The 19,116-nt window shown below is 39.3% G+C and overlaps 1 pseudogene; it reads right to left on the reverse strand.

The window, feature by feature from the left end:
- LOC117402885 (protein-cysteine N-palmitoyltransferase HHAT-like) overlaps nt 1-19,116 on the reverse strand; it is a 71,516-nt pseudogene that overhangs the window by 35,474 nt on the left and 16,926 nt on the right.

Consider the following 19,116-nt stretch of genomic DNA (forward strand, 5'->3'; position numbering starts at 1 on the left):
TAGGCTGAGCGTCAATCTGTCAAAAGCCTGATGGACTGTGAGTGTTCTGCGCTTTTCAGATACATCATTGCAATGAGGCAAGAGCAGCAGCAGAAGCACTTTCATCTTTGAATGGTTTCAAGTTTGTCGTTTTCCAGTAAATAGTTTTACATTGTTACTGGATGTACTAAACGTCTCATGAATATTAATGAATTTGTGCTGAACATAATTGTGCAGTAAGTGAGATCTGAGAACAGCGTAATGAGAGTAAAACGGTTATTTTGGCAGTAAAAATGTCAAGTACATATAAAAACATTAAAAAAAAATTAAGATGCAACAAATAACCCTGTACTGTGCAGAGCTTACCACTAAATATAAAAAAATAAATGGCAAGCTATAAGTATTTGTACATTGGGCTTTTGTTTCAACAGTTTCCAATTTAGTGTGGATGTGAATATGTTTTAAATTGTTACCAGCTACATTTTATATTGCTGTCAAAAGCATAAGAAAAGTATCGAATATAGGGGTAGGTGTACTAAAATGGGCCAGTCGCAGCGCAAACATACCGCAATTTACATTTTCGTTGCGACATTTAGCAAAGTATATATTTTGTCATATGCACTAAGAGAAAAATATGTTAATGAAAATATACTAATTTAAGTATTTGTTGCGTCTTATTAGCGAGATCTCTATTGCGAGAGTCGTAGCGGGAGTTGAGTTGTGGTTTGCTGCAGCAGAGGGTGCCCAAAGGATAACGTCTATGCATGCAAGGGTCCAAGAATCAAAACGTTAGGCAATATTGCAGACCAACTGGAATGCCACAAGGCTCGGCCAAGGCCACCTTGCGCGTTACCATGAAGAACCCCAGTACAATGATAGGGCTAAATAACTGAGGGAAAACTCAACTCTATGTTTATGCTGTAAGGGTCAAGATCGAGGCCACCCTTAACACTCTTGTTCCAAAACCAGGGTTTTGTGGATCCACGACATTCAGCCGATAGAACCGCGTAAAAGTATGGGGAGTAGCCCACACTGCTGCATCGAAAATGTCCCTGACAGATGTGCCCTGGAACAAAGCCCACAAAGTTGCCATGCCCCTGGTGGAATGGGCAGTGAGATTATCTGGAGGGGGCAAGTTGTCTCGCTCATATGCAGTCTTAACTGTGTCTGTAATCCATCTTGATAGCATCAGTTTAGACAGAGCTTTCCCATGGGACTTAGCTCCATTACAGACAAAAGACTGCTCAGTACCTCCAACTTTGAGTTTTGTCCACATAATACGCTAGTGACCGCACCAGTGAAAAGCGTATGGAGCTGCTGCTCTCTATCAGACTGGAAAGAAGGTGGATGAAAGGCCTCAAGTTCCACTGTCTGGTTAATGTGGAATGCCGAGATGGTTTTCGGCAAAAAAAACAGGATTAGCGCGAAGTGTGACTTTGGCCCTGGCAAAATTTAAGTAGGCTTTTCCAATCGAAAAAGCTTGCATCTCATCCACCCGCATACTGGATGTAATCGCAAGTGAGAAAGACGCTTTCATAGATAAATATTTCAGCTCCGCTGAATGCAAGGGCTCAAAGGGAGGCTTCATAAGTGCTTCAGGTGCCACATTAAGCCTCCAACAATGGACCTTCATAGCCGGCCGAAGCCGGCGAGCTCCTTTCAAAAATTACCCCTGCGGAGACTAAATCAATTTTAATATGACAAGCCGAAATGAATGCCAAATAGACCTTCAATGTAAAGGGGATTTCCCCTCATCAAATAGGTCCTGTAAAAATTGTAGTATAACGGCCATGGGACAGGTTGTGGGGTCAAAACCCTTAGGCAGGCACCAGTGTTTGAAACAAGCCCCACTTGTACCCATACTGGGAATGCGTGGACTCTACTCTGGCATTCTGTATGGTGTCAATGACCCTTTAGAATGCCCCAGATGGCTCAAATAGTGCCATTCAGGGGCCAGACCCAGAGCTGCAGGCTCGATGGGTCGGGATGCCACAATGTCCCCCGCGCCTGACTGAGCAGGTTGCAGCGTTTCGGCAGTTCCCACGGCTGGCCTTTCAGGAGCTATATCAGGGTTAAAAACCAGAGTCTCTTGGGCCAGCAGGTCCCTGGCTCCCGTTATGGAGAACCAGAGGGGACAATGGGATGATTCTTGGGAAGCAAAAAGGTCCACCTGTGCTCTCCAGAAACGTTGCCAGATGAGGCTCACCAGCTCTGGGTGATGCCTTCATTCTGAGGCACTGAGCTCCCCTTGAAAGGAGGTCTGCTGCCCAATTTGTCACCCAGGGCAGTGGTGCGCCCAAAGCAACAGTCTGTGGGCTACCCGGTGGAGACTGGGGGACCTGAGGCCGCCCTGGTGGTTTATGTAAGCTACCACAGTAGTGTTGTCTGTCCGGACGAGCATGTGTCTCCCCTGAACCTTCTGTAAAAATTCTGCAAGGCCAGAAACACTGTCTGCAGTTCCTAAATATTTGTATGGAGACCCTGCCACAGGGGTTTCCATACTCCTTGTGCTCCCCTTGCTGTTCCACATGGCACACCAGCCGAGGCTGGACACATCCGTGGTGATAACCTCCCTTCTGGTAACGCTGCCCAGCGCTACGCCTAAGTGCAGGTGAGCAGGCTGTGTCCACTAGGATAGCGTCTGCAGACAGTGCCGAGACACTGTTAACAGGTGGCCTGGATTCAATGCAGGCTGAAAAATCTTCCTTTTGGACCAGGCTTGGAGAGAACGCATGTGCAGAAGACCCAAGTGAAGGGTCTGGGAAGCTGCTGCCATCAAGCCCAGAAGCCACTGAAACATCACTACTGTGAGCTTTTTGTTCAGCTGATGATTCTTGAAATGTACTTTTGTTTACGACTGTAAGCTGCCCTGGATAAGGGTGTCTGCTAAGAAATAAATAATTATAATAATAATAATAATAATAATAATAATAATAATAATAATAATAATAATGAAAAAGCTTCAGACAAGCGGCTATTCTCTGCACTCTATCCTCTGACAGAGTTGACAGCATGGTCCTGGAATTGCTCAGTAAAACCCACGGATTCAGTCCTGAAATAATAATGACAGTAATTACTGTGATGGGGTGCCCTCCCATTGTGGATATTATTTATTTACGTATGTATTCATTTGTGTTGTTGTTGTTGTTGTTGTTGTTGTTATTGTATGTGTGTGCGGACGGACGAAAGCCATCCAACATTATTGTTTATTGTTTGAGACCGTGAAAAGCCGGTTAAATCCCCATCCCAATAAAGCCTGTGGGAATATGGCTGGAGCCTTACTAAAGTAATTGTTTAAATGGGTAATTAAGGCTCTAGCCACAGTATAAAAGACCCACTCTGGGCTAAGAGTTTGGAAGAGTTGTGAGGAGAATGAATGATAGTAGGAGCGAATGCTACCAAGCCAGCGAACAAAGGTACTCGTTTTTGTAAATGTATCATTATTGTTTGTGTTCGCTTTGTTTTGACTCTTGTGCCCTTTTGTTTCATGTAAAGTCTTTTGTTTTGTTTGAATATTTATTTTGTTTATTAAAGACGAGCGCAGCTGCTCTGCTGTGGGTCTGTGGCTCTGTGAAAGAGACTTTAGCAAACAGCTCTGGTAAGCTACCAAGATGCTGTTGTAGTTGCCCAGCCGAGCAGCAAACGCACTGGCTGAGTAAGCCTTCCTGAGAATAATCTCTGAAACATTGTTTATTTGGGCAGGTAGCATCTTTGTTCAAAAGCGGTAGCTTTGGGGCTTGCATCAGTGATGCAATAGTGGAATCTACCAGTGGAAAATCAGCCAAGCCAAGCTTTTCCACCTCATGTAAGCTGTACAGTGTCCCCAAGGAAGGTAAAGCAGCTGTTGCTGTAGCCGGGTGACCCCAGGATGAATGCAAAAGAAAATCCGGGTGTACTAGAGGAGACACCAGAGAAGGAGCGGGATCATGTACAGGCCATGGGACATTTAAGACATCGGTGGCCCTCTTAATCAAAAGCTCTGCTGACAATGACATATGCGCTACTGGTGTTGCGCTACCCAAAGCCAAATGTATACTGTCTGTTTTTATTTAAGTTAGTCAGTGGTGCACTACTAAATTGTGCTCAATTACAAACCACCTGCACATTAATAGAATAGGTGTGTTTCCTATTCCTATACAGATGTTTAGAATGAGCTGGAGGGGTTAGCAGCACATGTGTGCAGTCTATTGCTCCCAACACGTTGGGGAAACCAGAAATGTCATATAAATTTGTTTTCAAGGCTTGTAAGTACACCCTGCCTTATGGGAAAAATAGGTATTTGGCTGTTCGCCTCAAAAATGCATTGAGCATAACTGGCAACACACAAGAGTTCTTAACAAATTGATGCAATTGTAAGTGTCGCAATTGCCTGCAGCTTTTGTACATCTCATTATAATATTTGAGAACACTCATTTGCACTATCTCCGCCCCCTTTTTGCAAATTTATGCAGGAACGCCCACAATTAGATATTCATCTACGCTTGAACCGCAAACAGAAACTGCTGCCGCAAAGCATTCCCTAAAAAGTCGCAAATAGCATTGTACTTGTTTAGTACATTTCACCCAAGACTTCCGACTCATTTGCGACTATTATGACAGGCGCAACACTTTAGTACACCTACCCCATAATCTCCTACAGTATTATACAGTGTACTCGATTATACTGTTTTACTAGATAAGACCTTCAACTGTAATGTAATTGAATAAACTGCATGCAATGTGAAAACATGAGTTATATCTTACACTGTTATTCATTTTAAAATCTTTCCTATATTACATGTGACTGTACGATTAGCCTGGGAAGTATGAATAATGCTGTTAATAATATATCTATATTGCATTTAGGAAAAATGTGCAAAGAATTGTATCTCGTTTCTAGGTTGATTGCTTTTCTAAATCTGATTAATAAAAATGATTACATTATTTCTTTGGCATGTCATACCATCTATACAAGTGTATTTCTGTTATTTCCATTTAACAGCAAAAATATTTCTAATCTCCAAACTTTAAACAATGCTGACAGGGAAATCCTCCAATTGTATTATACCATATGATTGGGTTTTGTGGAAAACTGTCCATAAAACCTGAGAATGTTCTACTAAATAAAAAATAAGAATTGGAATTGCCCTAAAATGAGGTTAGAGGCTTCAGGGCAAAGTAAAATTTGGACAATGCTTATAGGTTAATTCTAAGACATCTGAAAGGACTCGGGTGGAAATTTCTCAACGATAGCCCCTGGTATCATCACATTTGAGACCGTTTCATCGTGATGCAACAGTAAATTGTGCACATCTTCAATACGGACCAACCTGCCAGCCAAACACATAATATCATAGCTCTTTCAAAGTCTGTTCTGTTGTCTTGCCTATCATGACTGAAACTCACTTTCAACACAAAATGAGAGCTTTTATAAATTACAGAATACATGTCAAGGATGTTATTTAGATAAGAAATTAAGCAGTAATGTGAGGGACAACCACTTACACAAAATTGTGTACTATTGTAGCTAATTGCATTTTTGTCCAAATCCTGTAGTCAGTTGTAAACAGTGTGTAATGTAGAACCTTGGAACGGATAATAGAAGAAGCCTATTGATACAGGACCCATATAAAAGATTACCATGGTAACCTTGAACATTAATTTTGCAGATTTTTAACTTAGTTTACCATGTTTGTTGGGTTTTTAACCTTGCTTTACTATATATTTTTCTGTTCTTTAGAATTCCTTGTACTCTGCTAATTCTGCTAATTCCTTGCACTTTGCTAAGCTTGTACCTTTGTACCATTCATACAGAAGCTAAACATCTAAAAAGGGAGATGTGTTCCAATCAGTGCCGGTTTCTGGTTTAGCTGTCCGTCAGGTTTTGCAGTCTTACCTTGTAGGACAGTGGTTCTCAATCCTGGTCCTGGGGGACCACTGCCCTGCTGGATTTTGTTCCAACCAAGCGCTCAATTACAAAATCGAACCCTTAATTGAACTAATAATTTTACTAATCTGAGCTTTTTAATTATTTCAAAACAGATGGCGATTTCAATTTAGCTATAAAATTGTATAACGAACTTAAATTCTCCAACTTTTTATAAACTACACTATTTAAAAAGTCAAATTAAGCTAATCATTAGATCAATTAAGGGTTTAATTAAGTAACTGAGAGCTTGGTTGAAACAAAAACCAGCAGGGCAGTGGTCCCCCAGGACCAGGATTAAGAACCACTGTTGCAGGATATTTCTAGCTTTAGTTTCTCCCTCTATCTCCTTCCCACCCAGAGGACACCAGTTCTCCTCATCACTGAAGACCAGCTCAAATTAGATACAAAATCTCTCTTTATACTCCTCACAAGTCCAAGTCCCCTGCCAAGATCTGAACTTGTGGCACATGAAAGCTAAAGGATCAATACAGAAAAGCATAGAGCTGCCAGCTATCAAATTCTTTTGAATGCTCTTCTGTGCTTTATTACCAATTAAAGAGTAGATCAAAGTCAGGCAGAAGAACGCGAGAGGTAAGCATACCATGCATTATTCTTCTTTCACAGTGTCAATGCACCAATAGATAAAACCAATAGATTGTGTCTCTCACATTCCAGCTTTCTGGCTTATCTGCAAAACTAAAATACTAAGCCCTAAAAAGCTGGTATATTTTACTCTTGATAGCCTTGACTAAAATCCCATCTCTTTGTGGTGGAAGATACTCATTTGAATATCTGTTTTCATATGGATATTGTCCAGCACACCCTTGCTCCATTTGAGCTGGAATGACCCTGCCTGTAATATTTTAAAAAAGAGAGAGGTGTCTTTAAATGAGATCTGGGGGCATTATTTCAATCACCTGCCAAGCAGTTTGGTAGCAAAGCTGTAGGTTTGCAAAGCTGAAATCCGGCACAGACAGTAATCATAACAAAACCAATAATATGTGAACAACAATACGATTAGGGAGTATAAAGGTATGCAAGTCTTATGGGTGTTTATGAGTTTGCAAGTAATTTCTTTCTATTTTCATAATTCTAAAAATTAAACATCCATGCAAAAAACAGTGTAAAATAGACAGGTATTCTCAGTAGACATAGAAAACTGAAGCAATGATAACCCATCCGTGTCTAATGAAAAAATAATTGACATAATATGTTTACAAAATTTTATGTTTTTAGTTAAAAGGAAGTTTGCATAATTGAACTAACATTCTTCTACTTGGCATGCACCTGGTTCTACCCACCCATAGCAGAAATAACTTTATAACTACATCCTCTATGCTTTCCAAGACTGAATTTAGCACTACACTGAGTTTCCTGTATTTATCCCCTACGTTTTGTACTTTGCGTCTAAGCTATATTATAATTACTTTGTATTAACTGGGTAAACCCTCTGAGAAAACATCTTGTTTATTGTTGTGTCCCAAAAAAGACATGCAAGAGACACAATTCATACAATATTAAAAACTTATAGCTCAATAATTCATTTCAAACAGTGCTGTTTATATAAAAAAAGCATTATGTTTTTTTTTCTTAATCTAGGGGAGCCAGTTCCAGCTATCAGGGCCTTTAAAAGCAACTGATTTATGTCTTAGTGCCTTTTTATTCAGGGACCTTAAACTCTACATCTCAACTCTACTCTAATCAAGAAATACATTATTTATTTCAGCAATGTTTTGGAAAAAAATGCTAATTCAAAAGTATTCATACCCTTTGATGCTATGATAGTATTGTCTACAAGGTGCTAGAAATTTCAATATGATAATGCAGAACCTAATTCTAGAAAAGTCTAGAAAATGGTGGATTGTAGGTGAACATTCATAGAGAGTATGAAAAGGGTTAGGCATAGGATGATTGCTGTCATTACCAATAAGTCAATATGGGACAAAGTAAAGAGCTATCTGAAGACCTTAGGCAGAACATTATTTATTGTCATAAAGCTGGTGAAGGATACAAGAAGATTTCCAAGCATTTGAGTATCCCAATTTCAACTATTGTTTCTATTATCAAGAAGTACAAGATTCATGGTACTGTCACAACGCTCCCTCAGTCTGGAAGAAAGAAGGTTCTTTCACCAAGAAAAATTAGAAGAATTATGAGGAAGGTTAATAACAATCCGAGATTGACTGCCAAAGATATTCAAAGTGAATTGGCTGCAAGTGGGACTGGGGTTTCCATTTCAACCATAGGTCGAGTATTGCATGGTGAAGGTCTCAATGGTCGCAGGCCAAGGAAAAAGCCACTCTTAGGAAAATGTCACAAGGACAATCGCTTAAAGTATGCAAAACGGCATTTGAATGATGGACATGAGTTCTGGTCAAAGGTTTTGTGGAGTGATGAAACAGAAATTGAACTATTTGGTCACGCTGATAGTCGTTACGTTTGGAGAAAGTCTGGTGAGGAGTACAAGGAAAGGAACACCATACCTACTGTCAAGCATGGAGGTGGTAATATCCTTCTATGGAGCTGTTTTTCCTCTAATGGCACAGGAAGTTTAGTTCCAATACATGGTAAAATGGATTCCATAGCATACCAAAAGATATTGGCCAATCATCTGAAATCCTCCGCTACAAAACTTGGTTTAACTGGATGTTCCAACACAACAACTATCCAAAGCACACATCAAAATCTACTTCAGAATGATTAAAGAATAATAAAATCAAGGTTCTGGAATGGCCTAGTCAAAATCCCGATCTAAATCCGATTGAGAATCTTTGGTATGAGTTGAAGAAGGCTGTGCACAAGAGAAATCCTTGGAATGTGTAACTTGTAAACAGTTTTGCGTTGAAGATTGGTCAAAAATCACTAAAGAATCATGCCAAAAGCTCATTGACAAATATCCTAATCGTTTGAAATAGGTTATTATTTCTAAAGGTGCCTCAACTATCTATTAATTTTATTTTCCTAGTCAGGGTATGAATACTTTTGAATTAGCATTTTTTTTTAATTTTTTTATTTTATCAATCATGTGCTCAAGGCTGAATGCTAACAACCTGGAATAACATGCAGATTGATGATTAGTATTCTCTGATATATTGAGCCTCAGGACAGTTACATAAACCTGTCTTCAAATGTTTGACTTCTCCAATTGCTCTGGAGTTCAGTTCTCATCTACTTTTGCACTTCCATGTCTCCCATGCTGGCTTATCTATATTGTTTCAGCAGCAAAAAATGCTGAACAGCAAACGATAAGCTGTCTGCGGTAAATCAATATAATACAAGTTTAAACACAACTGGATAAGCTACTCAACTCAAGATATATACAGATAGACAGACAGGATGCCTCCAAATATAAAAATGTCAATTCATCTAAATCTATTCATTTAGATCAGATGACAAACTGTTATTGCCAAATTAAGATTGATACAAAGTTTCACTTTTTTGTGCATACATTTCTTCTTATTATGTATCTTTTCTCTATGGGATAAGTCCTGCAATATAGATGATTATCTATACAATCGCTGGGCGACTAGCCATGATATAGTGAAATGCTATGGGCTAAATGTAAAATAAGCATTCATGAAGGGACATTTCAGAATTGATTCCAGAACAATTTCAGGGCACTGTGATTTTTCATCTCAGTTGATTCCATCTGCTTCTGTACACTATCAAGTATACGGTTCATGTAAATGGTTATGGTCTTGAAATATTCCTTCTTAAAACTCAGAAAAGTAAAAGCCAGAGCCTGTTCTGTTAAATGGTAAGTATATGTCATAATCTTGAATGGTTTCTTACAGTATTTGGTGGAGCCAAATGAAAAACTGAAATCAGCACTCCGTGGATCCTTCAAAAGCACTCTTTATGGGATGTGCTCTTCATTTATCACGGAAGGCTTGTGCGGTACAAGGGAAGGTTAATAGAAGATACATCAGTTCTGTGACTCACCTGATAAGCGAACGGTGCAGTCCTACATCAAAATGCCTGAAAGAAAAAGAATGAATACCTTCAACAAAAGAAAGATCCCTACACACTTCTTAAACTTCACTTGTCATTATTTCAGAATATTAAAGCAAGTTGATCACTGTGGCAAAGTGGTTAGTAGTGAGCAGGTGTAGAGGTGATGCAGTGCTCTAATAATAACACATAAATAGAATTTACGGTGCAAATAGTTCTTTTATTTTCTGTTTCATGGTTTGGCACCGTTCAATAATAGTGCTGGCAACTACACACCAATGTGTAGTTTGCTCAGCGAAATAATAGTGTGTTTCAGTCCCAAAATAATAATAAATAAAGGCAATGTCCCGGCACGGCTCCGCGTCCTTTCACGGTGATCCCGTGCTGGTGGTGAATACACAGCGAATAGTGACTGATGCAGTAGTAATAATCCAGGGTTAAGGCTGGCTTGACAGCGACAGCTCCCGGGTGTTTATCCATCTAACAATTATAAATAAACAGGTTAGACACACAACAAAATACAACACTCACAGTTACATGTTTTCGGTCCATTCGCTTGTAACCATAACTACAGAATAGATTGTTTGGCCACATCCCCTGAAATACCCTTAGTGACGCCTCCTTAAGCGGCGGGTCCAATCTTGTATCCTCCAATCCATGACTGACACATCGCCTAGCGCATTAAGGCGATGACTTCTAGTATTGTGGCTCCGCCCCTTTTCTGGATGGCCAACTTCCAACTGACCCTGGAATGAACTGTCAAACCATCCAGTCCGGGGCACCCTGTTCCTGTTATACAGCGCCCTCACAGGTCGGGAGGGAGATCGTTGACTAGGATTCATTTGCTCTCTGTCACAATCACATAAATGAGTCATTTGGTGTCAAATGGTGACTATCATACATTTTGGCACACAGGTACAGTACATGGACATGAATGAGTGAGTGAGGCAGTCATCACATTAATGAATCGACACTGAATTTAAAATGGCAACACACAAAAACATTTATTGAGCTTGAAACAATGGTGGAGAGGCAATACCTTGCCATGGATATAACCTTTACCCCGTGCAATGTAGCCACTTGTTGAGACATCCAGAGAGTTATAAGCATGTGCAACGTGCAATGTTGCAGTGTGTGATCCACTGTTGTTGCAGATACTGGCCCGTGTTGCTGGGCTGGGATGAGGTTAAAACCATAAATGCTGGTAAGCTGTTTTGCATAGTGGCTAACAAGCTTGCTTACAGTGTGCAAGGTCGCTGGGTCTTCACCAGCCTCCACCCTGTTACACTTGGTGGGTTATAAGCTTGAAACAGAACTGAGACACTATTAAAATGGGTTTTGTCAAGACAGGAATTCTTAAATGAATGTGAGACAACATAAACATCACTTTACACTTCAAATCACTGAGAAATGTGCTATTTCTATGAAGGTTAAGGTCTGCAATTACTATTTTCTGTGATTATAATAATAATACAGGTGTGCAGTGCAGCAAGCCTAATGCCTTTATTTTGCACAGAACATACAGTACTTGAATGAATCAAAAGACAAAGAATTCTGAATCATTTCCTTAACTGTGAATATATGATTAATGGTAAATTATGCGAAAGACTCACAAAGCAGGATCTCGCTTAATTAAAATTAAATGGTTTGTTTTATCCACAGTAGGTGATTAAAGCTGCACGATTGTGTATTATTAACATCAAATGCGTGACGTGTGTCTTCACATTTTCTTTTTTTTATAAAAGCTTTAATGTGGATACTAAATCAATTAATTCACGGTTGTGAAATGCTATCCCCAACAACTGGGTTATTGTGGTGTTGCCTACACACATGGCACATTTGTGCTGAAATCTGAAAGTGACCTGCTTGAATTCTAGCCACAGATTGTTTGTAATGTTGTCGTACTTACTTTTAAGACTGTAGACATAGCCAAGTGATGTTCAATATATCATTGTTTTGGCTGCAAATGTTTTTAATTTTAAAACAATGAAAACTACACTTCAGCTAAAACGATTATTTCTCTAGCTTTTACATGTGCCAGTTGGCACTTGGCATGACAGTCAGGACTTGGCAGATATATTGACACCAATTATAATGTTTCAGGAAAATGTTACTAGTTGCCTTACACATTATTTAAAAGTCAATCAATCAATCTTTATTTTATATAGCGCCTCTCATAGTGGACCACCATCACAAAGCGCTTTACAAGATGCAGTAACAACAAGAAAATCCATAATACTTTAAATACAGAGAAATGCATCATACATGATATACAGTAAAAAACAAACAAACACCCATGCATAATACATTAAATACAGTGGAAAGTGCATAATACATGATAGTAGCATAATACATGAAAAAGTAGCAGCAACACAGCAGCTAATAGCAGATATCAAGCTTAAAGAGCATGGAAAGCAAGAGAGAACAGGTGGGTCTTGAGAGTTGATTTAAAGCGAACGACGGTGGGAGCATCTTGCACCAAAGCTGGAAGAGAGTTCCAAAGAGTCGGAGCCATGAAGGTAAACGAGCGTACTCCAAGTGTGGCACACTTGTGCTTGGGGATAACAAGCAGGCCAGTCGGAGGACCTCAGCTTACGGGTAGGGACATAGCGGGTCAGCAGGTTGAAGAGGTACTCAGGACCTGTGTGATGAAGGTCTTTGTAGGTGAGCAGGAGAGTTTTGAGTTTTAGCCAGTGCAGCTGGGCAAGACGGGGTGTGTGTGATGTGATCACGTCTTTTATATCTGGTAAGGGTCCTGGCAGCGGCATTCTGAACTAGCTGCAGTCGGTTAATGGTGCGTGAAGGAGACCACCATATAGAGAGTTGAGAGTCAAGAGGAGACAAATGCATGACAAAGTATCTCCGCATCTGGGAGGGAAAGGTAGGGACGGACTTTGGAGATATTTCGAAGATGGTAGAAGGAAGATTTGACCACAGAGGAGATGTGTGAATCAAAGGAGCAGTTGCTGTCAAGAAGTACACCAAGACTTCGTACTGTGGGGGAAGGCAGCAGCAGGCAGTTTCCGAGTTTCAGGGCAGGTATACTGTATTTAGATTCTTAAGTTGAGTTTTAGATCCTACTAGAAGGAGTTCAGATTTGCTTGTGTTTATCTTAAGAAAATTGGCAGACATCCAAGGCACGATGTCTTGAATGCGGACCATGACAGAGGGGCTACCAGGGTCGAGTTTTAAGTAGAGCTGGGTGTAGTCAGCATAGGAGTGAAACATGAGGCTGTGTTGGTGGATGAGGTGACCCAAGGGAATCGTGTAGATATTGTAGAGAAGGGGTTCAAGAACATATCCTTGGGGGACACCGCAAGTGACTGGGTTTGCAACACCACTGCGTCCAGCATAGAAAACAGACTGCATGCGTCCGGATAGGTAAGAGGACATCCATCCTTGGGACGGATGTCCTATATTGTATATTTTATTACACTTTATATATTAAATCAGGTGCTTGGATTAGTGTTTCCATAATTCACAATGATCAGACAAATGATCAAATGACTATGTGATATTTTATGCGTTGTGACTGGTAAGTATGATCTGTCTCAGTACGAACTGAAGGTGACCACTGAAATTCAAAAGGAGTGTGATCATTTCCAGTAACCTCCTGTGGAATGCATTAGGTTTAAGAGTTCACTACTATCACCTTGGGCCAAAGTCAAAACTTGTAACCACATTCTCAGCCGAGTAAAAGCAGACATTCCACCCAGTTGTTACTGAAGGAGCTCTGACCTTCACAGTCTTATAGGCAAATAAAGTGTTGTTAATTTGTCCTTTTAGCCGGTGACCTAATCACTGAAATGAGTGCAAGATAAGATGGGAAAGTAAAAGATGGAATATTAAGGAAGATTTTGATAATGAATATGGGCACTGTCAGACTAAGTGATTCATGAACACATATGCACACCAGCAATCTAATCTCTGAGCGCTCAGATAATGCTACTGGTATATTGATTCAGGTTTTGTATGAAGCAAACAATCACTAAGTTAGGGGTCTCTTGAGTAAAATCGCAAATCCCTTTGTTATGTTTTGAACAGTATTTTTATATAAAGAGCAGTATTAACGATCAAAGATCGTTAGGGAGGGGTATTAAATAGTGGAGGGGAATCAAAGGTGTGTTGATATTACCTGTCATAACACAGTATATGGTGGAAAACATTGTATAAATGTTGCTATACTGGCAGCTAAACCCATAAAAAAACTGTAACTTTTACTCAGTATAATAGGTCAGGGTTTCTCAAACTGGGGAGCGCATCCCTCATGGGGGGCACAGAATGTATCCTGGGGGGGCGTGAGAAGGTTTGGGATTTTTTTTTTTCTGCTGACACCTCCTGGCATGTCAGAGTTTCTAGATGGCGCTGTGCATCTGACTGGTGTCTTATTTAAGATAGCAGATTATTGGACGAGGTCCGCTGCCATCTGGTGATATACAGTACTGTGCAAAAGTTTTAGGCAGGTGTGAAAAAATGCTGTAAAGTAAGAATGCTTTCAAAAATAGACATGTTAATAGTTTATATTTATCAATTAACAAAATGCAAAGTGAACAGAAGAAAAATCTACATCAAATCAATATTTGGTGTGACCACTCTTTGCCTTCAAAACAACATCAATTCTTCTAGGTACACTTGCACACAGTTTTTGAAGGGACTCGGCAGGTAGGTTGGCCCAAAGATCTTGGAGAACTAACCACAGTTCTTCTATGGCTTTAGGCAGCCTCAGTTGCTTCTCTCTCTTCATGTAATCCCAGACAGACTCGATGATGTTGAGATCAGGGCTCTGTGGGGGCCATACCATCACTTCCAGGACTCCTTGTTCTTCTTTACCCTGAAGATAGTTCTTAATGACTTTCGCTGTATGTTTGGGGTCGTTGTCATGCTGCAGAATAAATTTGGGGCAAATCAGATGCCTCCCTGATGGTATTGCATGATGGATAAGTATCTGCCTGTACTTCTTAGCATTGAGGAGACCATTAATTCTGACCAAATCCTCAACTCCATTTGCAGAAATGCAGCCCCAAACTTGCAAGGAACCTCCACCATGCTTCACTGTTACCTGCAGACACTCATTTGTGTACCGCTTTCCAGCCCTTCGGCGAACAAACTGCCTTCTGCTACAGCCAAATATTTCAAATTTTGACTCATCAGTCCAGAGCACATGCTGCCATTTTTCTGCACCCCAGTTCCTGTGTTTTCGTGCATAGTTGAGTCACTTGGCCTTGTTTCCACCTCGGAGGTATGGCTTTTTGGCTGCAAGTCTTCCATGAAGGCCACTTCTGACCAGACTTCTCCGGACAGTAGATGGGTGTACCAGGGTCCCACTGTTTTCTGCCAATTCTGAGCTGATGGCACTGCTGGACATCTTCCGATTGCGAAGGGAAGTAAGCATGATGTGTCTTTCACCTGCTGCAGTGAGTTTCCTTGGCCGACCACTGCATCTACGGTCCTCAACGTTGCCCTTTTCTTTGTGCTTCTTCAAAAGAGCTTGGACAGCACATCTGGAAACCCCTGTCTGCCTTGAAATTTCTGCCTGGGAGAGACCTTGCTGATGCAGTATAACTACCTTGTGTCTTGTTGCTGTGCTCAGTCTTGCCATGGTGTATGACTTTTGACAGTAACCTGTCTTCAGCAACCTCACCTTGTTAGCTGAGTTTGGCTGTTCCTCACCCAGTTTTATTCCTCCTACACAGTTGTTTCTGTTTCAGTTAATGATTGTGTTTCAACCTACATATTAAATTGATGATCATTAGCACCTGTTTGGTATAATTGTTTAATCATACACCTGACTATATGCCTACAAAATCCCTGACTTTGTGTAAGTGTACCTAGAAGAATTGATGTTGTTTTGAAGGCAAAGGGCGGTCACACCAAATATGGATTTGATTTAGATTTTTCTTCTGTTCACTCACTTTGCATTTAGTTAATTGATAAATATAATCTATTAACATGTCTATTTTTGAAAGCATTCTTACTTTATAGCATTTTTTCACACCTGCCTAAAACTTTTGCACAGTACTGTACGTTGTTTGTCGGCTTACGTGGTGTGCGTATTAGTAAGCGTGAGACACAATCGGTATACTATTATTTACAGTGTTAAGTTTGCTCTTATTATGATGGATAGGTGGCTGGTTTGTGCAAAAGAACACCACAGCAATGACATACAACAATGACATACAGAGAAGCCATGTTGGATTTTTTTTACCGGTATATGTACATGTGTCAGGGGGTACGTCAAGTAAGTGCATCATTTATTTTTTGGACACTGCTACTTTAAATACTAAGTACAATTAAGGCATGAAAAGCAGAAAACCAAACAATGTTCTTCTAACACCCCCCTGCCTAATTCATACATAATTCAGCAGAGAAATTCAATAACATTGCTTCTGAATATTTCCAAGCACATTATATACATTTTGGGGATATCTGCTTCAAAAGAAATTACATCCTGGGGCTGAATGCATGTTAAAATCAATATTAAAAAGGGTAGCATGTGGGTAGAACATATTGTTTTTAAAACAAAAAAGCAGTTTGCAACTTTACAATTTGCTTGAAATCCCCCCGCACAGATTATGAGAAAGACATTTTCAAGAAATAAGAAATTATTCTCAGGAAATTAGAGCCTAATGTGCAGATCTATTAATTATTCAGTAACAATTAACAAAACCAGATAGTTTAGTAAAGGATATGAAACTTTTCAGGGTCTGTGGGCTGTACTGTTGAACTAGAGAGGGGATGCAGGTTAACACATAGAACAGCCGAGGCAACTTACAGGACATCTCTATGGCTGGAAGTATGTAGAGAAAGACACTGGAAAACAGAAGTGATTGCCAAGTAAAGGGAAACATTATTATTGATAACTGTATTAATCAACAATAATTGTTTAGCTGACTGGCAGTCATCTAAAGCTGAAAAGGATATGCATTGCTGCTATCTACCAATTTGTTCCTCTCTCTCTCTCTCACTCTCTCTCTCTCTCTCTCTCCTCTCGCGCTCTCTCTCTCTCTCGCTGATTGTCCCAAACTTGTCCACAAAATGAATGGCGGGGTGTGAGAGAAATAGCTTCTGCACTATGTAGGAGGAGAGAGGAAATTGATAAAAGTTCAAATATCATTTAAGATCATTGTGATTATTGTGATCCTTTTTAGCCGATAATTGAGAACTGAAATTTGCCATAATTACAGCCATAATTATTTAAATCCAGCCACTGTTAGTGCTATTTCTATTTAATTAGAGGCACCATGCCATCAATTAAGGCCCTAGGAGCTAGTTCCACAATACATTCTACATACAAATCACCTCCAAAGTGTAATTAATAAATCCATTGGAAAAAAAGTATTGCATTGAAAATATAATTTTAATTCCATAAATACTTGTTAATAATGAAAAAACAATCTTCACCCAAACAAAACCGGAAAAGCCTCCGCAATTATCAATGGTATAATTTTGCATGGTAAATGTGTAGTCCTTTGCATTAGCACTATGCTTTTCTTGTGCTTCAACAACAGTATGCATTTGTCATACCAACCATGATTTTTATAACACTGTGGTTTTCATTTTTTTTGTCAAGCTTGCTTCACCATGCTTTCAATATGCTTTTACTATGCATACCTACACATTGTCATACTTACACCACAGTACACTTTTAAAAGGTTATAGAGAATATGATGATTTGTAAACTATAAAAGCATTTCAACTAATGCAACTGACATCTAGTGGAAATCAAACTCAAAAGTTTATTTTAGTAATACTAAAACTGTCTGTCCATTTCTTGAACATTTTACTGTAGCAGTTATTAACACTTCCCAATCAGCAATAGCATTCAGAAGCAATCCCTTCAAAAATTGTTTAATTGGATTTATTCTCGTTCAAAGATTGTCCTTTTCGGCTTCTTTTACTAAATAAGCATCAAAAGTTCTGGATAAGGGGAAAACAGTTTAAAGGTTTGATTAACCAGAATAAAGCCCAGTACTTCAGGCAAACATTCAGGCTTGGATTCATTTATCTTTCTAATTCTCAAAAAAGATTTCTATCCAATCCTATCATGAATAAATTACAGTAATGTATGTAAGTCTGGGGAACATGTATAACAAATGAGAAACATCAGCATTATAGCTACTCAGATCTGAGCTGGAGGGGATTCTTGACAGAAAGAAGATTGAAAAAATAAAATTACATTATAATCCCAGTACTGCCAACCCTTTTCACTTTTAGGTAATACATTTGGATTTCACTTGCATCCAAACAGCTTGGAAATGAGGCTGTTTCATCTTTAGGGTCTTATCCTGATAATCATTGACAAACTAGTGTAAATCACTCACTGCGCCACGTCATAAAATACAGATAATCATTGGGAAATTAGGAGCATCAGCAGGTAAGCTGATGAATTGTTTTGCAGTAAAAGTATAATGTACTGACAAGCAATCTGACCTTGCTTCTCAAAAAAATCTGTGACACAAAGACAAACAGATGGATGCCTCCAGTATGTCCCTGTCAGCAAACATTTACATCTCATGGGTAGATAATTAGAACTCCTTCAAACAAAGTGTTTTGATATTTGGGACAATGCTATACTGTTGATAAAAAAAAGACTAAATAAAAGTTGTTTGAGTTCACACTTTGTAAGGATACACCATGAATGGTCATAGTCCTGTAGTTCTTCCACGAAGGAAGATTGTCAAATAACCCACAAGCCCCCAAAGCGATTAAGAAACTTGGTTATCCTTATGAGTGACATAACCACAGCACTCTAAGGATGTTCATGGGGTATTCTGTTGACAGTATATAACAAGGATAATTATGGAAAATAAAGTATGTTTAAATCTACATTAAACAATTGAATTTAGATAATTACTTTTCTTAAATCAAGCTCTACATCTGCTTAGCAACGCAGCGTAATTTTGAACACTGTGATTCGCCCGGTCATTCTGCTGCTGAATTTGAATGAATGCAAGATTGATTCAACCACCGGATATGAAAAAGTTATTTGATGCTAGATCTCTTAATGCATGTTGTATAAATGTAACTGGTGTACTGTAATTCCCAGCAGTTATTGATTGTGTTCACAATTGCAAAAGAAGATAGTTGGCATTATAACATTATAGGACCTCTGTGTAAGTGGAATTCAGTAAAGTACGCTTTTAAAATAAAGGCAAAGGCAAACTAAAACAGCACAATACACTATTTTTTTTTTTTTTTTTTTTTTACAGGTTTCTGAAAATAAATGGAAAAATGTGCTAAAAAAACATTTTTCATCGCAAGGTAAGTTATAGGGATGA

Source organism: Acipenser ruthenus, chromosome 5 (assembly GCF_902713425.1).
Source record: "Acipenser ruthenus chromosome 5, fAciRut3.2 maternal haplotype, whole genome shotgun sequence".
NCBI lineage: Eukaryota > Metazoa > Chordata > Actinopteri > Acipenseriformes > Acipenseridae > Acipenser > Acipenser ruthenus.